At 55.4% G+C, this 27,629-nt stretch overlaps 1 protein-coding gene across 18 annotated transcripts in view; it reads right to left on the reverse strand.

Annotated features, from left to right (window-relative positions):
- The window catches only part of JAKMIP3 (Janus kinase and microtubule interacting protein 3), a 143,496-nt gene extending 116,594 nt beyond the window's left edge, over nucleotides 1-26,902 (reverse strand). For 7 of the 18 annotated variants that reach the window (XM_058298116.2, XM_071215610.1, XM_058298106.2 and 4 more), the window contains exon 1: nucleotides 26,545-26,625. The gene's annotated coding sequence lies outside the window, so the exon portion shown is untranslated. Of the gene's footprint in view, nucleotides 1-26,172; nucleotides 26,314-26,544 lie in introns of those variants that run through there. The other 11 variants (XM_071215612.1, XM_071215618.1, XM_071215614.1 and 8 more) reach the window with 11 other exon arrangements.
- Between the last annotated feature and the right edge of the window lie 727 nt (nucleotides 26,903-27,629).

Genomic DNA, 27,629 nt, shown 5'->3' on the forward strand with positions numbered 1-27,629 from the left:
CCGGGAGGCGTCCCCGCGACTGGACCCGGGGGACTGTGCGTCTCTGACCGCCACGGCCCGGGCGCTGAGGGCCCCTCCGGGAGGAGCGTCCCCGGCTGGCCCAGCCTCGCCGCCCTCCCTCCCGAGGCCGCCCCCCCGCCCCCTGGGCCCTGGCTCCACGTGGGGCCGCCCTGTGGGGTTAAGCCCACGTCAGGGACGAGCTCTCGGTCCCGCTAACCGCCAGCGCGATGTCACCGCCCCTGCCCTGGCCGCGCTCCCCCCACGGGGGCTGAGCAGATACCCTGGCGAGCGAGAGTGACCTTGCGCCTGAAGCCACCCCGAACCTATGGCACCAGGACCAGGGGCACGGCCGGCCCCTGGCCCCTCGCCTGCTGCCCGCCGCCGTGGCCACGTGGGCTGCTTTGTGTGGTGCGTGCGCAGCGGCATCACGGGCCTGGGTCGGACCCTGGTGGTGGGTGAGCGGGAAGGGGGCTTTCCCCGCTGAGCCCCCAAGGCTTCCTGCCCCAGGGTCCCCGATTCCAGCGCCTCCCGCCGGGTGCTCCCGAGCGCCCGCGGCCGCCCCGCTCCCCTGGACACACACAGCCCATTGTGCTCCCGGCGAGGCGGGCCGTGAACCCAGCGCCGCGGCCAGAAAAGCTGCATTCACGCGGCGGGGGCGGCGGGGGCTGGCCCGGGCTGGGACTGGAGTCACACGCCCTCCGTCGGGGCTCACAGCACAAGGTGCAGCTGCCTACAGCTTCCCCACGGGGCCCGCCGAGGCAGGGCGGGGGAAGCACACATAGGCAAGCCAGGGGCCCACAGACGCGGCTCCTGGGGAGGCGACCGCCACTGCCAGGGCACTGCTGCCCGGGGGGCCCCGGCCGGGGTGGATGGCCCCGGACCCCCCTCAGCACCGGTCGCCAGTGGGGCGCTCACCTGCATTTCCCCCAGCGCCTCTGGCACCTCCGGGGGTGGCGCCTCTGGCACCCGCTCAGCCCTTGCCCACACAGAACCCCAAAATGCGAGGGAGTCAGCACCCCGACGGGCCAAGGCCAGGGACCGATGCCCTCTGCCCTCGGGCAGCCGGCTCCGGGGCTTCAGAGGGTCTCCCCGAGGCACAGCCACAATGGGACCAGGGCGGTGCCACAGCCTCCATGGGGCGCCCCCCCTCCCAGGCCTCCTTCCTGTCCCCTGGGACCCCTTCCTCAAATAACACCCCCCACGCAGGCCTTGGCTCAGCTCGGCTTTGGGGGTGCTGCAGGGACTGGGACGGGAGCACCTAGGCCATGAGAGTTGGTGCTGGGGTGTTTCCCATCCTGCAGCAGCCGCGCTGGCTCGGGGGCACCACTGGGTGGGGGTGAGGCGGGAGGGGCGGGGAGGGGGCAGGTGGTGGGAGGTGGGGCACGAAAGGAGAAGGGGAGAGGAGGTGGGTGTGGGGGATGCGGCCAGGGGCACTCCTCCCCGTGAGGCCCCGCGGCTGGCTGGCTTGGTGGCTGCAGGGGACGTGGCAGCTCACCTGCCCCCGTCAGCTCAGGGTGCACTCGGCCCAAGGCCTCCTGCTGCAAGAGGCCCTCGTCCCCCAAACACCAGTCAGGAATGGGCTGCAGAGGTGGAAGAGCCACCGAGGACGTGGACAGGGGCAGCCCAGGGACGGGGGCCGTGGTGGGCAAGGCTGACGAGGAGCCCGGAGCCCCTGACACTCAGGGCGGGAAGCAGCCTTCTCCCCGGCTGGAGGGGAGCAGCGTCCTCGCCAGGAGAACCGACGAGATTCCCGCAGACTCAGGCCTCCCTGGGGACTCATGCCGGCCCCGCCTCGTCACCTCCGGGCCAAGCACCCGTCAGCCGCGGGAGCAGAGCCCCCGTCCCGCAAGGACGTCATGGACACCCACGGCCTCCGGGACCGGGCCAGCGGTACCCCCAGGCTTCTGGGAACGTTCCTGACGTGGACGTGTGCTCCCGTGCCGTGCGTGGAAGGTGCTGGCAGGAGGGAGGCCCCGAGCGCGTCCCAACACACGGCGGCAGCTCCTCGAACCCCAGACCCACGGCGGCCCCCACAAGGGAGGTGGAAGTGCGGGCACTGCCCGGGCCATGCCGCAGTGGGCACCGGGCCTGCGGCAGCGGGAAGGCTAGAGGCGACTCAGGAGGGAGTCCCGGTGGCCTGATCTCCTCCAAAACCCCGAGGGACACCGCGGCACCTCTGAGGCATCCAGCCGCGACGGCTGTGGATGGCAGAGGAGGTGTGCTGCGGCCTGGGCTCCCGAGACCACCGTGCAGGGTTCCAGAAGGGACCCGGGCTCCTGAGACCACCATGCAGGGTTCCAGAAGGGACCCGGGCTCCTGAGACCACCACGCAGGGTTCCAGAAGGGACCTGGGCTCCCCAGGTCCGTGGCACAGTCAGTTACCCCAGGAACCACACCCTGGAAAAGGGAGAAATCCACATCTTCCGAGGCTGTCGGCCAGAGGTCCGACATCCAGGGGCCCAAAGCGCCTTCGTGGCTCCCAGGCGGCACAGAGGCCTCCGGGGACCTTGCCTGGGTAGGTCCTGCCTGCCTGTGCGCGGCTGTGACGAGCATCCTCGGCAGGGGGCAAAACCTTCCCAGCAGGTCCTTCACGGAGGAAGGAGGGCCAGGAAGTAGGGGGGCCAAATGGATGCCTGAGCCTCCACCCGTGGCCCAAGCCGGTCAGAAGATGCTCCTTGCTCCAGAGGGACGGAGCTGGCAGCACTGCAGAGGTAGAGGCACGGGGTGGCGGTCCCCAGCCAGTCCCCCTCATGCTCCCCAAGAAAGAACTGGCCGGGTGGGGGCGGGCGGTGGAGGGCCAGCGCGGCTCCGCAGCCCGTGGGTGCAGGGTCCTCCAGAGTGGGCACTGGGCACCCAGCTGCCGGCCCCGCGAGGCACAGGGGAGCCGCCTGCTCATGCGGGAAGGGCGCTCACTCTGCCGCGCCCACGGCTCCGAGCACTCCCGCTCGTCCCGACATCCCGGGGTCAACATGCGGGTCCGCGACGTGGAAGAAAACACGCTCACTGGGCCTGCTGCGCAGAATGTGGCAAACGCACTCAGAAAGGGCCCCCGGGGAGGCCGGAAACCGGCAGGGGCTGCAGGTGGCGCGGGCCGGAACCCGTGTGCCCCGGAGGCTCAGCTCCTGCTCATAAACACAGCCCAAACCTCTACCCCAAACTTCAGCAGAGCCCACCTAGACTGACGTGACCCCCAGAGACCCAGGCCTCAAACAGACCCACTCACGGGCGCCAGGCCACATGGCCAGCGCGAGCCCCTCCCAGGGAGCCCACGGGAGGCCGCAGCCTAACGCGTGCCCACACGCTAAGGAGGGCGCATTCTCAGGAGTCCAGCTCAGCTCAGGCCCAGCGCCATGCCGCCGTGCGCCGGGCTGCGCCGTGTACCCAGTAAGGGAAGTGGGCAAGGAGCGGGGCCACGGGCCGCGTAAGACCAGAGGCCACAGAAGTGTTTCCTTCAAATGCTTTTCTCAAGACTTTTTCAATTTGGCTCTAAATTGAAATAAAATTAGTTAGCGGTGCAGCTGTGACATTTGCTTTGAGAAAAGGGGCATGATGCTTACGTTGTCAGGTGTTCCTTTTGGGTAATGCTTTGGGGAAACACCAATTTCCCAAACCCAGAATGGACACGGGCTGTGCGGAGGGGACAAAGGCTTTTCCTTACGGAATCCAGAGAGGCTCCCCCGCCACCGTGGGTGCCCTGTGCTGGGCACGCTGGACCGAGAGCCGCTTGGAGGCACCCCTGCCGGTTGCCCGCCGTGCCTGCGGCAGGTCGTGCTGGGAAGGGCAAGCCCCCAGCCCTGAGCCCCGAGGCCCGGCCCTCCACCTGGCGTCCTACCCACCTGCCCGTCAGAAGCCCTGACGCGGTCACCCTCCCATCGGCCGATCCCCCCTGCTGCCCTCCAAATGGCAGGGTCGCTGCGCAGGCGGCCTGAGCCGCACCGGAGGCAGGACAGAGCCCTGCCATCGCAGCTCTCGGTCAGCGCCGCCCCCCCCCCACTGCGCAGAGCAGACGTTCAGGGTCAGGGTGGCAGGACTGTCGTCCTGCCAAGGAAGGAGGACATGCTGGCCACAGCTGAGACGTCCACCCTGTGACTGTCGTCTGTCCTCACAGCTGCGCTGACCAGCCCGGCTCCTCCCGCGCCAGCGAGGGGGGCGGAAATCAAGGCGCAGAGCCCCAGGGGCCCTCGCCTGTGGGAACTCCCCCCCAGGCTCCCGCCCCTCCACCCAGAGCCCCTCCTCTTCCAGGAGCCGGCGCAGAGGCTCAAACCTGCCCCTCTCCTCGCGCCACCCCGCCCCCCCCCCCGCGCCACCCACCAGCTCAGGTCTACCCCCCCCACACACCTCCTCGGAGCCTGCCCAGCACCCGACTCAAGCCCCTGGGCTCAGGCCCAGCGCGGGTTTTTCCCAAGCCTGAGGGATTTCAGCCCCAGCAGCGGTCACCTACAACGGCACAGCCTGGAAGGGAGCACCCCAAAGCCCCTGCTCTGGAGCTCTCAGGCCCCTGCGGGCAGTGGGCTCCGGCCTCAGGAGATCACCTGTCAGGTGCTGCCCTCCCAGGGCCCCAGGTGCCACGGAAGCAAGCACTGCTCGGGCCAAGAGCAGGCCTCGGCATTTCAGGTTTGTCTTTGTCTGCTGCTTTTCAGGGTCCTTTGTTCCCTGGAGGCTCTCGATAGGGTCACCTCTGCACTGATAGGGTCACCTCTGCACTGATAGGGTCACCTCTGCGCTGCTGGAGGGAAACGTGGGCGCCGGCAAAGGCCCCAGGCTCTAAGCTTTTATGCATCAGCAGGGAAGGAATTCCAGGAATTCACTCCCAGCCCAGGACTGTGCAGTCAGGGAGGCCTGCACCCCGTGGGGTCCCCAAGAGCCACCAGCGTGCCAGGCACCGGCGCCATTTCACAGTGTGACGTCCAGCCTTCAGGGACGTTCCCAAGGATGGGGAGTTCAGTAAACATCGGAGTCTCAAAGAGGTTCTCGTAGGCAAAGTAGAGGACCAGGAGACGCCCGCAAGGCTGAGACAAAACGAGCTAGACGTGGCCAGCAGCATGCGGCAGGCACGTCAAGGTGACGGCATCCTGTGTCAGGACCAGTCCCACCACGTCCCTCACGCCTCCCACCCTGGCCAGGCGCCCGGAGCAGCCTTCCGTCTCACAAAAGAAGGGCCATGGACAGGTGAGAAAGAAGGGGTGTGAGTGGGTAACAAAGAAGGGGCGTGGACGGGTGACAAAGAAGGGACGTGAATGGGTGACAAAGAAGGGGCGTGGACAGGTGACAAAAAAGGGGCGTGGACAGGTGACAAAGAAGGGGCGTGGATGGGTGAGCTGCCCAGAGTCCCACCACCGAGGAGGAGGGGGTCTGCGAGGCCGGAGGAGGAGAGGGGCCGGGACCCCAAGGCTGGGGCATGGTGGCGTGATGACCACTGCCAGGACTGAGTGCCACTGGGCTGTACATTGGGAAGTGGTTCAGACGGGAAATCGTGAGTCCCGTGCATGTTACTACGATAAAAAGTTAGAAGAGCGAGGCAGCCCACCAGGCCCGCTGGCTGAAGGCGGACAAGGCCGTGCTGACCGCAGCGAAGTGGGGCTGGCGGCTTGGAGGAGAACCCCGGCTGAACTCCATGAACAAGGTGTGGAGAGGAGCAGGCAAAGCTGAGGCCTCAGGACACCTGGACAGGGGCTGAGGGAGGGGGAGCAAAGGCCGCAGCCCAGGTGGGGGCCGAGTCCACCCCAGGCTGGGGGCCCCCACCGCAGAGAGCAGGCCGGGCCCTCGGGCCAGCGGCTAAAACCTGGTTTCCACTGACCAAGTGCAGTTGGGATTTTAAGATGGGGCGTGGGGGGCACGGAGTGAGCCCGGGCCTCCGTTAACACCCGGGCGGCGGCCGGCGCTGGCCCCGCCGCGTCACCCGCCTCCGCTCCGCCCTCCTCGGCTCCCCGGAGAGTTCACCAAGGCCCGTGGGCTTTTTGGGAAAACCTGCCTTGCTTTAATTTCCTTCCAAATCTTGGCCAAAAGAGGCGCTTTTAATTTATTGAAACCGTTATTTAAAGTGCGTAAACCATTTCAATGCGCTCGTGCCACTTCTCCAGCAGTTCCTTTCCATGTGTTCACGACCGGTGTCTGCAAACGCTGGGCCCTGAACAGGCCGCCTCAGGGAACTCCGCAGCGTGGGGGACGTTTTTATGACCCACGTTTGGATAATCCACTTGACAACGCCTGGTCCAGCCTCTCTGAGGTTTTGTGATTGGCCGTTTAGTTTTAGGCTTCTTTTCAATTGCTGGGTAACCTGCATACAGCATCATTTCCCGTTTTAACCCCTTCCACGCAGTGGAGCCGTGTTGCTTTGCTCACCATGCGGTGCCCCATCACCGCTTCCCACGGCCCAAACCCAGCAGCCCTGCCTGGCCCCTGCGCACCAAGCCCCCCCCCACCCCTGCCGGGTACCCTGTGACCTCGTTCTCGTCTCTAGGGACTGGCCTGCTCCAGACTCGGCCTACGTGAACTGGCCCAGTGCTCGGGCTTCGGTGTCTGCCTTACTTCCCTCAGCACGTCTGAGGTTTATTTTCACCATCTTTTAACAGTTGCTTTCTCTGCCTGCAGGGAGACGAACGGCTCCTTCTGAAGAGAGAAGGCCCGCCTCGCTCCCAGCTGAGGGTTCAACGGTCGAAATTTCTGCTCAGGGCCCAAGGAAAGAAAACGGATCAGACCTGCCTGCTGCATCCACACGGCAGCCATCACTGCCCCCCGAGGAAGCCCCACCCTGCCGTCCTCCCGCTCAGGCAACGCCGAGGTGGGTGGGGGCCGCGGGACCCCTGACCGAGGAAGGCTGGAGCTGCTGGCAGAGGGGTAGCTGCCGCTGCCCACTCCAGGGGAGCGGCCCCCGCCGCGCTGTGCCCACCCCGCCTTCTGCTCACCGAGCAAGCTTAGTCAGACCCAGCGGCCGGGCCAGGAATCCCAGGGTGACCCACCCAGCCCACGTCGCTGACCCCTGGCTCCACCCTGACCCATGAGCGAGCTCCTGGCGTCACCCTGCCCTGGACTCACCTGGGCCGGGACTCACCTGGGCCGGGACTCACCTGGGCCGGGACTCACCTGGCCCACTGAAGTCTGCCCAGGTGACTCTGGTCCAGCCTGGTGTGCCCCCGGTGGCCCCTACCTGCCTGACAACTCACCAGCTCCCATGCCTGCCCACTTGGCCCCTTCGCTCTGCGGGGACAGTCACCCTGCTCCCCCAATGGGGTCTGCAAGCCTGCGGGGCGCCCAGGGCCGGCCTGAGCTTGACCCAGGGGAGGCGGCTTGGGCCCTCGCGCACACCCACCGCCTCCTAAAGTCCTTGGCCAACAGCAGTCACTGGGGAAAGACCAGGTGAGCGGAAGCTTCCCCGAGCCCGCCACGCTCTCCCAGCCACGCGCACCGGGGTTCGGCTTTGGAGTTGGACGGGGTTTTGTGATGTGGATACTCCTTCCCCGTCATCTTCCAAGTTCTTGGTCCACCCTTGGTCTTCCGAGAACAAACGGAAGACCACAAAAATGCTCCCGCGTGCGCAGTCCCACTTCGAGTCAGCTTTCCGCTCTCCTGCCCACGCGGAGCAGAAGCCTGGCTCTCCAAACGCCCTTCACTACCCGAGGAGACAAGCGCGAACTTCCGGTGCGTCAGGTCACAGCCTCCCCGATCCCGGGGAGCAAAAGTGCCCAGCGGCCAGATTCGAGGGGACGGCCTCTACTCGGAGAGGAGTGACCACCAAGGGCCACAGCAGCTCCCACCAGGACCCTGCACCAGAGCCTCCTGGGGGAGGGGACAGAGGCAAGACCCCGGAGCAGTTAGAGCGAGAAGCCCACCTGGGGCCCAGGAGCGGGCGGTCTTGGCCACGCCCGCCCCCACCAGTCCACGGGAGGCCGGCGGCGGGAGAGAGAGGAAAGGAGAAGCTCTCCCGAGGGACGGGGCGGCAGGCTGGTCCTCGTGCCCAGACGCGCCGGGGGGACTGAGGAAATCCCAGCCGAGCGCCGGCTCTGACTGGCCGCCAGCCCGGGTGAGAGGACACAGCGGGCCACGAAGCCCACGCAAGGACAGTCAGGGACAGCGGCTGGCGCGCGTCAGGGAGAAAATGGGAGGAGGAGCCCGATTACAAAGGCAAACAGAAACAGACCTCCCAACCTCAGGTCGCAGAAGTAACAGTTACAGATCATAGAACAATGTTTCCTTTTTAAAGAAAAGAAATACCTGACAAGCTTGAAAATAACCTCATGGGGTTGGAACTACACAAGCGACATTGCCAACCTGAATAAAAAGAGAAGACTTAGAAAACAAGATAATTAAAATGAAAAACTCAGTGGACACCTGTGGTAGCAGATGGGACAGCAGAAGAGAGAAGTGGTGAACTGGGAGATAATTCAGAAACAATTACCCAGAAGTCAGCACAAGGAGACAAAAAGATAGATTATGCATGAGGGAGGGAAAAGCAAGGCGGAACTGAATGGGAAGTTCTCTCAAAAGAAGAAATAAGGGGGAAACTTGGCAGAAACAAAATGTGAGGCTAAAATGGCTGAGCATTCCCCAGAACTGAAGGCCGACACCAATCCAAAGAGGTAAAAGAAACCCAAAGTTATGATGCTTCAGAAAAGCCAAGGATAAACAGAAATAATGAAATCTGCTGGGGCAGGTGGGGAAACTTATGTTCAAAGGACGGACAGTTAAAGCAGCAGCTGCCTTCTCACAGAACAATGGAATAATGTGTTTTTGTTGGTTTTTTAAAAATTGGGATTGCCTTGACTTTACGGATTAAATTAAGTAAACTGACATTTTTGCAATACTGTCATCGAAACCATGAACTTCAAGCCTCTCATTTATTTAGTTCTTTAAAATCTTTCAAAAAGTTTCATAATTTTCCCCATACCAATGTTACACATTTTTTTAAGATATTCTAAGGTATTTGATATTTTTTGATGCTATTATAACTTTTTTTTTAATTGAGTAAACTGCATGTAGCTGGTATTTAGAAACTCAATTTAATTTGCATCTTACATATTGTATTTTTTGGTATGTTAATTTTTATATCCAGCAGCATCACTAGATTATCATTTATTCTAATAGCTATGGGTTATTTTGCATTTGCTGTTTGCTTTTTAAAAAATATATTCTTATTACAGACGTGGTGAACTTACAAAGCAATCATGCACTTGTGTAGAATCCCCACACAACACCCCTTCACCAGCACACCACACCCCGGAGGAGCATTTGTTACAAATTATGAGAGAAATCATCAGACTATGGCCGCTAACTAGGGTCCATAGCGTACATTTGAAATATTTTGGACTAATGTTTTAAATATGAAAGAAAATAGCTGCCAAACAATCTCCATTAACAATATATTTCCCTCTCATTCTTAAAGAAAGACACTCTTCAGACAAACAAGGAAACGAGCGCGCTGCCAGCCCTCGGTCAAGGAGACGCTGAGGGCTCTGCGTCAAGCAGAAGGGATGAAAGTCCAAAAGGACGAAGGAATGAAAAGCAGCCAAAGGGCTAGGCATGTGGGTAACCCTAAAATAAAGGGGCTTGAAGAAACTGTAATAGTGATTTCTAGTGATGCAAAAAAATGAACAGGACAGAAATAAGATGCCAACAGCACTAACCCAGATGCCTGGAGGCGGCTAAGCCAATCAAAGTGCCTGCTATTACCAGGGAGGGGGAACAGCTGGATTAATTTTAGCCATCGTTAAGTTAATTTTATGGTGAAAATATCAGAAAAACAGAACATGCAATTCTTAATAGAAGAGAGGAAAACGGGTGAAAAAACTCATCAATGCAAAAGAAGGCGAGAAAGGAGAAAAACAGGAGCAACACATAGAAAGCACGAAATGAAAGAGATTTAAACCCAAATGCATCAGTGGAAGCAGAAGTGAAAATTAAGAAACACTCTTCTGAGGTGGCAGCAAAATGGCAGCGGATGTCGGCATTTTTTGAACCTCCCCATGTTCCCACTATACACAAATCAGAGTAACTAGCAAAGCAAAAAGCAGAAATAGAAAATAGAAAGCGTCCTCTTCCCAAGGTAGCCGAGAACAGCCGCTCTTCCTGCCCCCGCCGCGGGAAGGGCCGACCCTGACTCTCACCTGCTTAGAAGCGCCGTCTTGCGTGGCCGGCCGGGCAGCGTGGGGCCAGGGTTTGGGGAGCGCTGGGCTGGGCGCAGCATTTCTGGTCCACGTGGGAGCAGATGCGGCACGGGGGCCGAGGACCGACTCCCAGGAAGCCTTCCTCTCTCGTCTGGGACCCGGGCAAGGGCGCTGGGAGAGGGCGCGGCTGGTGGCTGGCACTTGGGTGGGCCGTCCACCAAGTCAGCCACACGTGGTGGCTCATGTGGCTCCTCACAGCGTGGTCACTGTGTCCCCAGAGACAGCATCCCAAGAGCGGGCTTTCCAAGAGGCCTGGAGAGAGGCTGCAAGGCTCCCCAAAGCCGGGGAGCTGGGGGTGCACAGGGGGAGCCCAGGGCATTTTTAGGGCATTGAAACTCCAGTCTCATAGTGGAGGGTGGAAGATGACATGATGCATTCATCAAATCCCAAGAGCTGTACAACACGAAGAGCGACCCCTAAAGCAGGCTGGGACTTGGCTTAGTGGGGCGTTCGCCCGTTCTAAGGTTAATAAGGGGGGAACAGGGGCAGGGGCGGGAAGGGTATGTGGACACTTTATACTTTCTGCACAGTTTTTCTGTAAACCTAAACTGCTCTAAAAATTTTTTTTATTAAAAAAAGAAATCTAGCCTGAGGAATCTGACAGCATCACAACCAAACCCCATGACGACTCAGGTGGGCAATCAGACTCCACCTCTCAGTGGGAGGGGAGCAGAGAAGGCGCCCGAGCCCACCACAGCACAAACTTGAGGATACGGAGGCTGGGGTCGAGGCGCCGGCAGCCCGCACGGCACCAGGGGCTCTGGGCGTGGCGAGAGCGGACGGGCGGGCGCACGCATCTCGAGCAGGTGTTTATCCTGAGGAGGAGGCCCCTACTTGGAGCGGAAGCTTCACCTCCAAGCCCATTTTGACCAAAGAATAAAGGCTCCTGTGATCTGGCACCAAAACAAAAGAAAACCCCCGCCACAAGCAAAGTCAAAAGATAAATGACAAAAGGAGGGAAAACATTTGCTATTCATATCACAGGTGAAGGGTTAATATCCCTAATAGATTAAAAAAAAACTTCTAAAAATTGAGAAGAAAGAGGCTGAATACCCCATACAAAAATGGAAAAATGAGCAAGAGATATATTTTTATTGATTTTGTAAAAATATTACATTAAAAAAATATGAGGTCCCATTCAACCCCACCACCCCCACCGCACCCCTCCCCCCCCCAGCAACACTCACTCCCATCATCATGACACATCCATTGCATTTGGTAAGTACATCTCTGGGGCAAGAGATATTAATAAATCACCAACGTAAAATGAAATGCCAACAGCTCTTAGGTACATGAAAAGATGCCCAGCCTCATCCACAGAAGAGAAACGTGAATTAAAGCTACACTGAAATGACCGCTTCTCCCCTGTCTGGCGAACATAGAAAATGTTGCTATTTTTTGTTGGTGTGGCTGCAGGAAACACGCATTCTCATATATTGCTGGTAGGAATGCTAAATAACAGCACAACTCCTGCGGAGAGGATTTTGGCAATAGAAAGCAAACATACAAAGTCATTTTTCTCTTGACCTAGAAACCTCACTTCTAAGAACCTATTCAGAGATGCACTGGAAAATATCTGAAACCACGTCTGCACAAGGCTCTCCACAGCGGAGCTATTTCTAACAGCGAAAGCCTGGAAACAACCAAGTATCCCTCAGGAGAGAACTGGTTGCCTAGGCTAAGGCCAGGCCACGCAAAGTAGCACCGCAGAGCCACGGGACAGGAGTGAGGTGGCCGGCGGGGGGAGGGGGGCCGGGGGCCGGGAATCCTGAGGTGAGAGAGCCAGGCAGCACAGAGGTACACGCTGCCCTGTACCTGGGACAGGTGCAGATTGGGAATGCACATACATTTGCTTACGTTGTTTTAAAATGGAAGGAGGAAGCAAAATTACTTTTTAAAAAAATGTAACAAATACGGACAGGAGAAGAGGATTAGGAGGACAATTTGCAGCTTTGTATATGTTTTTAAGTAAAACAAAATTAAATCAAAATGAGAAAACCATGCACACCGACGTGCGTAACGGCATTATTCACAACTGCCACAAGGAAACAACCCAAGTGCCCACCAAACGATGAATGGACAAAATATGGTATTTACATAGGAAGGAATACTATGCTGTAATAAGAAGAAATGAAATTGGGACACATGGTAACATGGATGAACCCTGAAGACAGTATGCTAAATGAAATAAGCCAGCCACAAAAAGACAAATACTGCATGGTCTCACTAATATGAGCTAAATATGAAGGATATGCATGGAGTTAAAACCTAGTGTATAGGTTATTCAGAATTAAGAGGAGGGCTGTGAAGAACTACTGATACTTAATGCTTGTAGAAGTTTTAATTAACTTGACTGTAAAAGTGTAGAAATGGATAGAGATGATGGTAACACATTATAGTGAGTAGCAGCAGGTTTATAAATGGGATTGTGGCTGAAAATGGTAGTCTGGGATGTAAATGTTAATTGAATGGAAGCTAGAGAATAATCTAGGGACTGAATAACACAGTGAACCTGGAGGTGGAGGAGGACTGTGGTTAACAGTACAGATGCAGAAGTGTCCTTCTGTGAGCTAGAGCAGATGTACATCACTATTGCGGGTGGTGGGAATATGGAGAAGCATGGGGAAAATACAATTAATGTAACCTATGGACTAATGTTAACAGTAACACTGTAATATTCTTGCATCGATGCCAAAGATGTACTGTGTTAATAATAGGGGAGTATGGAAAAAATATGCCAGATGTGAGCTACGGACCATAGTTAGTGGTAATAGTCTGATGACATTATCTCATATTCTGTAACAAATGTTCCACAGTGGTGTGGTGTGTTGTTGAAGGGGTGTTGTATGGGAATACTACATATGTGCATGATTGTTTTGTAAGTTCACAAGCTTTGTAATAAAAATATATTTTAAAAAACAGCACACACACACAAAAAGCCTCATATCTTTGATAGAGCAAGTCTGCCCCTAAGAATCAGATAGAGAAAAATAATGAAAACTTTTTATTCATTCAACTGGTATTTATTGAGTACCTACTATGTGCCAAGTAAACAGCAGGGACGTAACACAGACTCGACGAGGTCCCTGATCTCATGGACTTTGCTGTTTAACTATGAGGTTGTGATAAACATCTTGTCTTGGGAAAACTGATAACAACTCAGGGCAACAGTGGCAGGTGGGTTAGGTAAACTGCAGAATAATCACCGGATGAAACATCACATAGTTATTTTAAGTGGTGGTTATGAACAAGCATGTGCTACAATGTTAAGTGGGGGGAAAAGATCTTAAAGAAAGCATGATTACAACTAGGTTGAGAGAGAGAAGCTTATGAAAAAGGAGTAGTGGGAAATACACCCACACACTAACAGTAATTGTGTTGAGGTGGTATAATTATAAGTAGGATTTTTGTGCTTTTTTCCATTTTCTAAATTCTACGTAATTGAAGCTGTATCTGTTTCATAATAATAAAAATTTTTTAATTAAAAAAAAAAATGAAAGGAAAACAAAGCAATTCCTGAAGGGTGAAAGCAAAGTGAAACCTCATGAATTATATCTTAATTTTCTTTAAGAAATCATAAACTCTTTTTCATTGGCCACATTATAACACATCCACATTATTTTGAAACTGCTGCTATGTCTATAGTAGAATAAAGCAAGGAAGTATTCATATCAATGTCATTAGCGAAAGACAGGGCTGAAAAATCAAAGAAGAGAATATTCTGTAAGCCTAAACCTGAACTGGAAATGTCAGTATAAACTCTTGAAGAGCCTTCTCTGAAACTGTTTTCTTTGTTCTGTCCCCTGGAAACCTTGGGAACCATGACCGTCCAGCAGCCACAGCCCCCCTGGCACTCAGCGTCGTGGGCTTTAAACACCACATCCCACTCGAAGGACCTCACAGCCCTGGGGGAAGGGCGCACACAAGTGCAGGCAGGATGTGCCCAAGTGAGCCTGGAGCATCTTGTCACACCAGAAAACAAGGAAGGCACAAGGGACCACGGGGTCCTGCCAGAAGGACACAGGAAGAGGGCATCACCGTGACTTTGAGGGAGGCACGGGTTTCTTTGGCAAGACACAGGAAGCAATAACTCTAAAAGTAAAAAACTGGGAAGTGGACATGGCTCAACTGATAGAGCATCTGCCTACCATATGAAGGGTCCAGGGTTCGCTCCCCGGGGTCTCCTGACCCACCCGTGTGGTAAGCTGGTCCACGTGCAGTACTGCTGTATGCAAGGAGTGCTGTGCCACGCAGGGGCGCCCCCATGTAGGGGTGCCCCATGTGCAAGGAGTGTGCCCTGCAAGGAGAGCCATCCCACATGAAAAAAGCATAGCCTGCCCAGGACTGGCACTGCACACACAGAGAGCTGACGCAGCAAGATGACACAACAAAAAGAGATGCAGCTTCCAGTGCCACCTGACAATGCAAGCAGATACAGAAGAACACATAGCAAATGGACACAAGAGCAGACAACGGAGGGGAGTGGAGAAAAATAAATAAAATAAACATTAGAAAAATAAATAAAAGTAAAAAACTGATAAATTAGACTTTATCAAAATTAAAAATGTCTGCTCATCAAATGGCACACTTAAGAAAATGAGGAATTCACTCATGGAAGAGCATATTGTCAGAGTATATAACTGACAAAGGACTGAGATCTAGAATAATCTATAAACGCCTACAACTCAACAGTAAAAGACCTACTACAGAAACAGTCAAAATATTTGAACAGGTGTTTCACCAAAAAAGATATATGAATGGCCAACAAACTTGAAAAAGTGCTCGACATGGCTGATAATCAGGGAAATGGGTATTGAAACCACAAGGAGATATTGCTGTACACCCACAAGAATGGCTAAAATCAAAAAGACTGATGGCAATACCACCACTGGGTATACACCCAGAGGAACTGAGAGCAGGGGCACAAACAGGCATTATTTACAATTGCCAAAAGATAGAAATGCAGATGTTCATCAACTGATGAATGGATAAACAAACTGTGGTGGAATATTAGGCAGCTGTAAGAAGACATGAAGTTGTGAAGCATTTGACAACACGGATGAGCCTGGAGGACATTAGTTGAGGGAAGCAAGCCTGACACAAAAGGACAAATACTATATGATTGCATTAATTTGAACGAAACATATTATGTAATCTCATGGAGTTAATAACTTGAATTTGGGTCACCAGAAAATAGAATTAGGTTGGATAACGGAAAGCTGAGGGTTAATGTGTGCAGAATTGTCTAAGATCATGTATATGACTAAAAGGAAACCTAAAAAACATGGGACTGTGTAACAGAGTAAAACCGCATGTGAAATATGAATATGGATAAAATTGCATATATGACTATTTTTCTTTGAAGCTGAACAAATGTACGTTAATACTGCAGGATTTCAATATCAGACAAAAAATCATTAATCTAAGTGAAAGAAACCAGACACATAGCATTACATATTCCATGAGTCCATTTATATAAAATGTAAATACAAATCAATTTATAAACATGAAATTGGATTAGTGGCTATGTAGGGCTGGGAAAGGACTGCTAAGGGGTGTGGAGTTTTCTTTTTGGAGTAATGAAATTGTTCTAAAATTTTTTGTGGAGATGAATGCACAACATTGTGATTATGCTAAAAGCCATTGATTATACACTTTAGATAGATTGTATGGTATGTGAATATATATCAGTAAAACTGTTTAATAAACAAACAAACAAATAAATATATATTCAAGGATAGCCAGAAATAGCAGCTATTTATAGCAAGGGAATTATCGAGAGATTGTTTATCAGTCTGGTTTTTGTTTATTATTATTATTATTGAAATAATCAAAATGCTCTTATAGTGATTGAAGTCATGAATGCACAACTATGTGATTATGCCGAATACCATTGATTGTACACATTGGATGCATTATATGCTTTATTAATATGTATCAATAAAATTATTTGTTTAAAAAATAGACTAAACACAGCAAGTGCTGGCAGGGATGTGGAACAACTGCATTCCCACACAAATGGCGCAACCACTTTGGGGAAAGTTCTGGCAGCTTCCTATAAAATAAAAGATACATCTTCCCTGCGACCTGGGAGTTCCACTCCTGGGAATTCACCCACAAGAAATGAAGCCAGGGAAGCTGATGTGGCTCAGCAATTGGGCTCCCATCTACCACATAGGAGGTCCAGGGTTCGATGCCCAGGGCCTCCTGGTGAGGGCAAGCTGGCCCACATGGTGAGCTGGCCCACGAGCAGAGTGCTGCCCCACACAGGAGTCCTGCCCCATGTGGAGAGCTGATGCAGCAAGATGAAGCAATGAAAAGAGACACAGAGGAGAGATAATGAGAGACGCAGCAGATCAAGAAGCTGAGATGACACAAGAGAATGATCACCTCTCTCCCACTCTGGAAGGTCTCAGGATCGGTTCCCAGGGTTGCCTAGTGAGAATATAAGCAGACACAGAAGAACAGAACACACAGGGAATGGACATAAAAAGCAGACAATGGGGCGGGGCGGGGGTGGTGGTGTAGAAATAAATAAATAAATCTTTTTTAAAAAAATGAAGTTGTATGTCCACAAAAAGACTTGTACAAGAATGAAGCCTGCAGAAGATGATGGAGGTTGGGTAGGAAGCAGCCCCCAGCAACATAGAATTGCCTCACAACCTCAAAGGTGCTTCACAAAACTACACTCTGAGCGTCACCTGGAGACAGAGAATGCCAACACCGCAAAGCACCTGCTAGTGAAAGGGGACCCTCGGCCAACCCCCGCATCACCGCCCACCAGTTCCCATCCCCCCCGCTCCCCAGCCACCAGGCGTGGGGCAAAGACAGAGCAAGAAGCCCACGGGAAAGCAGAAACATGAATGGGACCTGTTAGAGGCTCCCCCTCACTGGGTTTGCCATAATTAACAAGCTGTGACTCGGTTCCCCCTGATACACATTGAGGAAAGACAAGCCCCCCCCCACATAGCCTATGTGTCTGAAAGCACCCCTCTTCCCCAAAGGTTGAACAAAGAAGCCACATGGAGATGAGAGCAAAGTGAGATAGAGACCTTCACCCCGTCCAGATCAAAGCACCACCTGTTCCTCCAGCATTCCAAGAAAACATAACATGCTAACCGACCACCCTCTAGCCATACAAGGGGAAAGTTCACCTCTAGGGCTTCCTGTTGGCCCCTGAACTTCACTTGGACACTTGACCCCCTCCCATTTCCCTGCCTAGGAAGGAACTGTATAAATTCATATTCCCCCTTCCAGGGACAGGCTGAAGTCTTCAGACCCCTCCGTGGGAGAGCTTCCCAGCAAACTTTCTGCCTGCAACTATTGGTCTCTGCATCCCAGTGAGCGCTGCCTTTTCTCCAACATTTGGTTGCTGAAAACCTGGGACAGGGGTCGTGTTGAGACTGACTGGGGGGGACCTCCCCCTTGCTGTGGCCGAACACCCTTCCAACACCGGACATCGGATCTTGCCGGGGAGGATCCTCTTCTCTCTCTCCCTTTTCCATTGTCCAGGACAACTCACAGAAAATCCTAGGGCTAGGTCAGCGATCCTCACTGTCCCCAGTGGCCACATCAGGCAGAAAGTCTGCATCCTCGTGGGAAGAAAGCCCTTGGCTCTGAAGATGTCTGGCTCCAAGTGTGGGTTCCTGTTTCCTTAGAGATTTCTGACTGGTTTGGGGACACCTGTCTTACTCAGAATCTCCTCTGTCTTAGAGATCCGTAGCCTCGCCCCAGCCACCAAAAATGGGCAATTCAATTTCAGTCCCCCCCCAAATCACACCTCTAGGCTGTCTCCTTCATAACCTTAAAACTCTGTACTTGAAATTAGACATCAGACCTAAAAAGCTAATTTTCTATTCGACCTCTGTGTGGCTGCAATACAAATTGGACAATAAAAGTCAATGGCTGGGGGAAGTGGCTGTGGCTCTATCAGATGAGCTCCCGTCTACAGATGGGAGGCCCTGGGTTTGTGTCCCGGGGCCTCCTTGTGAAGGCAGGCTCGCCCGCATGCTGCGGAGCACCGCCCAGCCCACAGACACTGCAGAGAGCTGAAGGTAAAGCAACGAAAAAGAAGGGAGACAAGAAAGAACACAGAAGAGCCAGCAGCGAATGAACAGAGAGCAGAGCACAAACAAGCTGCAAGGGGGGAGGGGAAAATAAAAATAAATAAATGCAGACACAGAAGGACGTACAGTGAGATGGACACAGAGAACAGACAGCATGCAAAAAGCCATGGGGGCAGGGGGGGGGACACAAAATTTTTTAAAAAGTCAATGGCCGGAAAATGGCATCTTGATTTCCAAGTTCTTGGTGACTCAGAGAACTTCATCCAGGGCAACAGCAGATGGTCAGAGATCCCTTACGTTCAGGCCTTCTTTTATCTTCACAACCGCCCCTCCCTCTGGCAATCCTGTTCTTCCTATCAAATTCTCTTTTACAAAGGAAGCATCCTCAGAAACCTTCCTCCTCATCACTTCCACCCCCTAAAACTTCTGAACACTCTGACTCAGATCCCTCAGATCATGCCCCCGTACCTCCTCTATACAATCCTCCTGGGTTATCTCCAAACTCACCCTGCACACCTTCTCCCCGCCCCCCGTCACTGCTGCCTTCTTCCTCCCCCCTCACCGCTGCCTTCTACCCCTCCCTTCCCCCCTCCTCACACTTGCTCATGGGGACCACCTCCCCCTCCTTCTGCACTGCAGCCCGCCACCTCCACCCGCACACGAGCTCCTGACTCCACACAGACGCCAGCTCCTCTCCTGACCCTCTGGGAAGTGGCAGGAGCTGAAGGAACAGTCAGAGCACACGTTCCTCTCACTATGAGATTTAAGGTATCAGGTTAGGATCTTTCTCTGAAAACCCTACTACATACATTAAAGAATTTCAACACCACTCACTCACTCGTTCATATGACCTCACCATCAGGACACTTATGTTATCATCACCTCTTCCACAACTCCAGAGGAAAAACAATGCATTCGGGCTGCTGCTACCACTTTTGCAAATTCCTTGCGTACTCAGACCCTAACAGACGCCCGGCGGGCCCCCTGCGGTTCCCACCACGAACTCCTGGGGTGACCAACCAGGCTGCACCCACCTTGCTCGTGTGGCCCATTTCTCAATCTGAATAGTAGAAGCATTAAGAAGCTACCCTTAAGGCAGTTAACTATGGTAAAATTAAAGTGGTCTCACAAAAACCTGATGAAAATCCAGCTGCTTTCATGAACAGATTAACTGAGTCTCTCCTAAAATATACCAATTTAGATCCTGACTAGGATTCTGGTCAACTGTACTTACACACTCACTCCATCACTCAATCTTATCCCAACATTAGAGAGAAACAGCAGAAGCTGGAGGATGGCCCTCAGACCCTCAGGGAGACCTAACTAAAGCGGCCGTCAAGGTCTTTAACAGTGGAGAAGAGGAAGCCAAATGGGAAAAGCATAAGTGAGATCAGGCTAAAGCCTCCCTCCTCGCTGCTGCCTCAGGTCGATTCTCGAAAACCCCCTCCCGCTTCCTCCCCTCGGCCACCGCCTGGACCCTGTTTCAAACGCGGAAAGGAAGGGCACTGGCACGCACCTGCCCTGATCCCGGGTCCCCACCAGGGCCTTGCCCGGTGTCTGCGCAAAGGTCGCTGGAAATCGGGCTGTCCTGAAAACCCCCTTTCCAGGAAAGTCCCTCCAGCGCACCCTGCAGATCTGGAGCCAAGATCTTCCTTCCCAGGCCCTCTTGGACTGATGAAAGACGACCGGTGGGTGCTGGGTTCGGAAGGGCCCCACATCTCCATCAGTAAGTCCAAACCAAGGGTTAGCATCGAGGTTGGAGGTCAGCCGACCTCCTTTTCAATTGATCCGGGGGCCATATTCAGCCCTCTTAGAACATTCAGGACCTTTATCTACTTCCTCAATCTCTATTGTTGGTTTTATATTAACAGAACTGAATAGGTAGAAGAAAATATTAAAGTCTTGGAAAAAAACATAAAAACTGTTCAAAGAACATGAGATAGTAACTATGGGAATCAGTCACAGCTATCCTCATTCCTCTCTTATTTTCCTTCACCCATAAAATCAGTCCTTCGACCCATTATAACACCTTACTAAAAGTATTACTCCTACTTCTTTTTGATCCTTGTCTCTTACAGCTTCTGGTCCTATAATCAAGGACCCAGGAATATGTGAATGGTGTCGTCCTGATATGTGACAATCAGTCTCAACCCCTGCGGGACCTGAAACCACCGCCCACTGGACAGGGCGGAAGGGGACTTTTCTCTGCCCCTTGACATCAGGAAGTAGCCGGATCGAGCCAATGCCCCAAACCCCCACCTTCCCATCCTGCCCAGTACCGTACACCCAACACCCATGTCCCCAACATATATACATACATATAAACAAAGAGTTAGGAGTGCTGGAGGGCCCCCCTCACTAGGTTTGCTGTAATTGACTCAGTTCCCCCGACATGCATTGAGGAAAGACAAGCCTCCCGCCCCCACAGAGCCTATGTGTCTCAAAGCACATGGCACTTCCCCAAAGACTGAACAAAGAAACCGCATGGAGACGGGAGTAAAGGGAGATAGAGACCTTCACTCCCTGCAGATCAAAGCACCACCTGCTCCTCCAGCATTCCAAGAAAACCTAACTCCCTAACCCACCACCTCTAGCCGTACAAGGGAAAATTTTCACCTCTAGGGCTTCCTGTTGGCCCCTGCACCTCACTCGGACCCTTGACCCCCTAGGAAGGTACTGTGTAAAGTCAAATCCCCCCTTCCAGGGGTGGGCTGAAGTCTATTCTTCAGACTCCATGCATTGGGAGTCCTTCCCAATAAACCTTCTGCCTGCAATCATCAGTCTCTGCATCCCAGTGAGCGCTGCCTTTTCTCTAACAGCACCCTATGCATGAACAAAAGGAACTCTGCAGTTCACAAAAGTTCCAGCTGATTACAGGGGTTCAGAGAATTAAAGGGCCAGACCCCATTTAAGGGACAGGGCGTGTGATTTAAAGAGACAGATGCTGCAACAAAAAGAGACAAGAGTGATGGAAAAGGACAGGTGAGATTTACCAGGATAGCCTTCCAAATGCAGAGCCACTGGGGGAGCAAATCAGGCAAAAAGGAAGGGAGCTGTCCTTGTGGCAGTCAAATAGAGATGGAGAAAAGAAGAGGAGATATCTAGGGCCCTGCAAGACAAAAGACAACCACAAGGCTGGAGTGCCCACTACCCCCGTCAAAACAAACAAAAACCCACCAGAAGGACAGGACTTTGCCAGACTGACAGGCAAGGGCACAACTAAATGTGGAATCATATAAAACACCCAGCATCATAAAAGTGAATGAAAGGAAAGCCTATCAAGAACTACTGGAGAAAGTCAAGAAACAAAATTTCACACAAATAACTGATAAATTCCCTCTGTCTTAAAAACAACATGAAACAGAAGCAATCCAAAAGTCCAAATAGAATTAAATATACTTAAGCATTTGAGGATATGAGGCGGAAAAACCCACAGTGAGTCAGAAACTCAATAACTAAAAACAGAAATGAACAAAAAATGGGGAGAATGAAAAGAGAGTTGACTGAACTCAGAAAAAAAAAAACAGAAGAAAAAACAAAATTATATCAGAAATGAAGAATAAATGACAAGGTGCCCAAGGAGAAGAAACTCAAATGAAAATTCAGTAAGCAGGACTGAGGAATCAGCATGAGACCAGCAAATAAGAGAAAAAAGTGACAAAGAAAAAGGGTCAGAGAGAGAAGTAGCAATGGAAAGAGGCAGCATAATATCGGTGTTTTCAGAGTCCCTGGAAAGAAACCCACAACGATGGCACAGAGGTGATATTTAAAACTATAATCTGGGAAAATGTTCCATCTGAATCTTGGGAGGCTGACCAGGTTCCTAGGAAAATAAACCCAGAATGGTCAAAGTGGAGCCATACCTAGTAAAACTATTCGATTTCAAAGCCAGGATAAAATCCTCCAGGCCTCCAGGCCAAAGATCAATGAACTCACAAGTCAAAAGAATTAGACTAGCATCCGAGTAGTAAAGCCAGCAGACCAGCAAGGAACAACGGAGCAACATTTTTTAAAAGCCCCAGTGAAAAAAGGAGAAACCAAGGATTTCAGAGGCAGTCCCAGCCTGGAACACACAGTTCCAGGAAGCCAGGAAATGCCAGGGAAGAGCAAACGCAGAGGGCTTGGATAGAAGACAGCGGTCAACCCGAAGACGCCTCAGCCCCCAAGGCCGACCACCGAGCGAGCGCCGGGGGCTTTGAGCACCGGCAGCGGGGACGAGAGGCAGGTAGGAGTGGAGACCCCCGCGGCCCCCAGCTCTTGCTCGCTCACAGGGTCCGGTTAAAAGCCCCGGGCCCAGGCCGCGCCAGGCCTGGGCACCCGCGAGCCCCGGGCAGGACGTGCTGTCCTCACGGAAAGGCAGGCGGGAGAGGCCAGATCCAGCCGCCCTCCACCCCTTCCATCCCCGGGTTTGGGGAAAGGACCGCAGCCTGGGAAAGCCTGCGCTGGAGACGGTGAGCCCACCTGGCCCGTGTGTAACACCGAGGAGGCAGCCCGGAGGCTGCCAGGAGGGAGACACGCAGTCCCCATCAGAAGTAAGCCGTTACGGGGCTCCCCGCCAGGAAAAGCACTTCACAGGCCGCTTGCGGGCCTGGGTCGTTCACGATGTCTGGGGTCTTAATAGTGCAGAGCCGACCCCTGCGCGGGGGAACTGTGACCCCAGAGCGGAGAACGCAGCCCTGGCGAGCTGCAGCCCGCAGGAGCCGCCCTCCCGCCGGCCTGGGCCCCCTGGCCTGCCACCCAGGGGAGCGGGCAGGGAGGACAGAGCCCCCCGCCGCAGCAGGGCACGCCCCACCACCACATCCCCGCAGAAGCCACGCGCCCACGCCCCAGCGGCCACGCGCCGGGGCGGACCTTGGAGCAGTCCGCGCGGCTCGCCCACCCTCCCGCCAACGCCCGACGCCCAGGCCGTCCAGGGCCCTCCCCGCGTTCCTGGTGACCAGGCCGCGGGCGCGCAGGTGTGGCTGTCCACCCTGCCCCCGCACCTCGCCCCTACCCTGCAGCTGCCTGCCCCACGTCCTCCCGCCGGCACCCAGCCCCGTGGTCGCCTCTCCCCTCCCGGGGGCCCACCCCTGCTTCCCCAGTGTCACGTCTGAGCCACACTGAAGACCTTGGTATGTGACAGGTTAGAAAGTCCCCCAAGGGCCTGCTGCTGGCAGTGACGGAGGAAATCCCCCCAAACGTTCAACGACGAGGCACTGAGAAGCACTTCAGGATGGAGCCACCAAGTGTCACACTTACCACGACCTTTGGAAATGCTCCTGCAGTGCAGGGCTTTTTTTAAACCCAAAGTACATGTGTGGGGGAGGGGGCTTTCTCCAACCAGGCAGCAGCTGCGGTGGTGGGGGTGGGCCGGCAGGTGGGCCGGCAGGTGGGCTGATGCCACAGGACGCTGCCGGGCCTGCAGGGGCCGCCTGCACAGGTGCTACCTATAGGTGGGACTGCTCGCCGCCGCTGCACTCTTCATTTTAAGATTTCCAAAATAAGCGTACACTATGTCATGACCAGGAACACAGCACGTCTCCAAAGGGGCCTGAGCATAATGGGGCTTCCTGCAGGGAGGAGGCCGGCAGCTAGGGGACCCCATGGTGGGGCGGACGCCAGGCCGCGGGACCTCCTGGCCTGGCCACGGGGGGCCACCTGCACTGCACAGCGGTGTGGCTATTCAGGGGCCTCTCCTAGGGGCAGGTGGGAAGAGGGCGCTCCAAGAGTCATCAGAGGAAGTCCTGCGGGGGGACGGCCTCCAGCTTAGCCCTGGACCGTCCCACGGGTCATTGCTGGGGACAACTGTCCAGCTCACCACTGGGCAAGTGACAAGAAAGGGTCCAGGGCCCCGTGCCAAGGCGGTGAGAGTGGAGCGAGGGTGGGGGGGTGAGGTGCTGCGGGGAGCAGGGTCAGAGCTGAGGACGGCAGGCCAGGTGGGAGCCTGCCCCGAGCTGAAGTGACTCTGCAACCCTGAAACAAGACAGAGATGCAGGTCCTCCTGCAGCTCCTCAGGGCCTCAGGTGCCTCACTTCCAGGGGGTCCTCAGGTGAGCCCGACATTCCCTCCCTCAGCGGAGCGTGGGCCCCTCCCAGCTCCCGTGGCCTCTCTGCGCTGAGGCCTCGGCTCAGGGCGACACTCCACCTGGCCCCGTTGTCAAGACGCTCCGTGAAGCGCTGACACAGGTACTCAGCGGCGCCGTGTAGGGTGACGATTTCATCATCACTCTTTCCCCCTTCTCCTCTTTCTTTTTTGTGACAACCATTTTTCATTGTTACGCCATTTTTCACCATCTCCTAGATCTGGTAAGCATTGCAAATGCACATTTGTGGTTTTTTTGTAGGTCCTGGAGCCAGGGACTGAGCCCGGACCTCGTGTGTGGGAGGCGGGCGCCCAACCACTTGAGCCACATCTGCTCCTGCAAATGCAAACTTTTGGTACCCAAATTTCAGATGCTGGAACTTGCTGACTATGATGCTACCAACCACCGCTGGGGACGCTGGTCCTCCCTGGTGGCCCCTGGTGGCGCTGAGCAGCAGCTACTTCCTGACCCGAACCCGCCCCACTCCGCTTAACCCTTTCCTTTCTCAACCTGGTTTTCAGTGGACATCATCAGTATTACTAAGAATGCCAGAACCATGCGTATGTAAGTATTTTCAATACAAATAAAGTCCTTCAACTGTACGTCTCTACATCAATGCATCAGCTTGCCTGAAAAGCCTATTTGAAATTGAAATCACATCTTTAATCCTACTGAAACCCATTAATATAAAAATTCTTTCTTTCCAGCCCTATTATTTGGGTAAAGCGAGGGCCTCCAGGTAAGGTCTGAGCAGCTGGGTGGTTTCTTCCCCTCTGACATCGGGTGAGGCCCCAACCCCACCAGGCGGTGGGGGGGGCGGCTGTGCTTCAAGGCCCTGGCACATGTACCCAGAGGTCCTGGCCCGGGCGCCCAAGGCCCTTCTCCTGAACGACGGCCACGCCTTGTGGTGTCTGCTCAGGCCCCTGGGCCCCCCTGTGAACGTTAAATGTAACTCCTCAAAGTCTAAGTCTACAGCGAGGGGAGCAGAGCTCTCCTTGCGTAAACGTGAGCATACAGGTAGCTCCACCTTGCAGGGCGTTGCCCCTGCCAGAGCCCCTCTGCATGCCAAGCCCGCGATCAGAAAGGCCAGGGAAGGGGGCTGCGGGAGGGAAGGGGCGCAGGCCTGCTGTCCCCTGCTCCTGACTCTAAACCTCGAGGCCAGTGCCCTCTGCTCCTCCCCCACCCCAGGTGAGCGGCGCGGGGCCCCTCCCCCCCAGCAGGTGGCCGCGCACCTGCCCAAGGCGCCCTCCCGGCAGGTTAGACAGCGTCGCTCTTTCCTGCTGCTCTCCGCGGGCCCTCCCCAGACCTGGGAGCCATCGCCGTCCACGCCATATGCGGGAAAGAGCCGTCCCTTGGTGGCCGCCTAAGGAAAATCCCCAATCACAAACCAAACGCAAGGCAGGCGGGGACTGCTAAGAGCCCCCGCTTCCCTGCGGGCCAGGCCGAGGGGCCTGCGGATGGCGTCGGCCTCTTCGCCCACCCTGGCCCCCCAGCAGTCCCTTTTTTCTGGGGCTGCACAACCAGCGGCGCCCACGCACCCCCGGGACCGCGGACGCGCGCCCTGGCAGCGGAGGCCCCGGCGCCGTCCCCCAGCGCCGCGCCCAGGGCGGGCCCCGCCGGCCGCCGGCACCTGCGCTCCCTCCCTCCTACCCCCGGCGGCCGCAGGTGTCCCGGCGGGCGCCCCGAGGCTGGGGACGCGGCCCGCCGGGCGCAGCAGGCACGACCCGGGAGCGAGCCGGGCGCGACCCGCGGCCTGAGCACTGCGGGGCAGGCGCGGGGAGGCAGGGGGCCCCGCCCTGGGCCGCCGCCCCCACCCCGCCGGTACCGCGGCCCTCACCCCGCCGCCGGCCGGGGCGCCCCGGGCACCTGGACCCCGGCTGCGCACCTGGGGCCCCCGCCGCAGGCAGGGCGCGGGGCGGGCTCTCACCGGGCGCGGCTCCCCGGGCTCCGCCGGCTGCGCGACCGCGGCTCCGAGGCGGCGGCGGCGTCCCACGGCCCCGCGCGGCCATTGCGGAGGCGCTGCGGCGGGGGGGCGCGCGTCCCCGCGGGCGGGCGCCCCGAAACCGGGCCCTCCGCGACGCTCCCCGCCCCCACCCCCGCCGCCCGCTCCTCCTTGCGGGTCTCGATCTCCGACCCCGCCGCCCCGCAGTCCTTCAAAAGCAGCCGCGGCGGCGGCGGGGGCGGCCCACGGGGCAGGGCGAGGCCGCGGGGCGCGCGCGGGCCGCGGGGACCCGGACTCTCCCCGCGCAGGACTCACCTGCAGCCGCCCTTGGAGCTCCCGGCCGCCAGGAGCGCGTGGCTTCGGCTGTTAACTCTCGGCTTCCCACCGCCGAGCGCTGCCTCCCACGCCCCGCGGCGAGGGGAGGCTCCTCGGAGCCGCTCGCCCGAGTGCCATCGCTGCCCCCTCCAGCACCCGCAGACCTGTCCCGCCAACCCGCGCCCGGCCCCCGGGGTACTGAAGCTCGCTCTTTGCGGGGTCTTCGTGCACGAGAAAGGCAAGAAGGCCGGGTCCCCTCCTCAGGGGCTCAGGGCCGCCCTGCAGGTGCGCCGTGGACTGTGCCTGGCACAGAGCAAGCGGCTTGGTGTGAGCGTCTTTGCACCGCATCCGTCATCCCAGCGTATTTTGAACAAGACTCTGTTTTCCTTTTGCTTGGTCGGTATAAAGTGTATGTAAATTAAAATTAATAATTATAAAAAGAATCCATGCTTCAACTACAGACCGGGACCCACGACAAGGTGATGTCAACACCTGGCCACCATTTCAAAAATTGGAACAGAATAAAGTAGAAAAAATTAGAAGGTTACGGAGATGGCAAATATTATTTTATGACAACATGTATTCTGCAAAAAATATTCCCTGGTGGAAAGGCTGCCTTCCTCAGATACCAAGACTTCTGAGTTGGCAGAGCTGGAAGAGTGAGGCGTGGAGAGCAAACATTTTGCAAGAGGGTCGCGTTGCAAAATAATCCCAGTCTTGGGTGCACTGGGGAGTCGGTTCCTGGGCCTGTCCTGGACTGAGGAAGCCCAGTGCCTTCGGTGGCCGAGCGTCCACCTGCCGGATGAAGGTCCGCTCTCCAGGGCGCTGTGCTCCCAGCTGCCCCCATCTTTCGAGAGGCCAGTGCAGCATCCCCGCTGGCCGGCCACTCCCGGGTGAGAGCTGCGTGGCCAGATGAGTGAGCCCCGCAGGTGTCGGGCCACTGTCCGGTTTCTTTGGTTCCTTGGCCAGTGCAGTAGGGTGTGGCAGAGTGTCAAAGGGCACAAGGCATCCAGGGGGTCTCCAGGTGGTGTGGCTGGTGGATGCCCAGGGGCAGGGAAGGCAAAGCCTGCCCAGGATAAGCATCC

This window comes from Dasypus novemcinctus, chromosome 6 (genome assembly GCF_030445035.2).
Source record: "Dasypus novemcinctus isolate mDasNov1 chromosome 6, mDasNov1.1.hap2, whole genome shotgun sequence".
Classification (NCBI taxonomy): domain Eukaryota; kingdom Metazoa; phylum Chordata; class Mammalia; order Cingulata; family Dasypodidae; genus Dasypus; species Dasypus novemcinctus.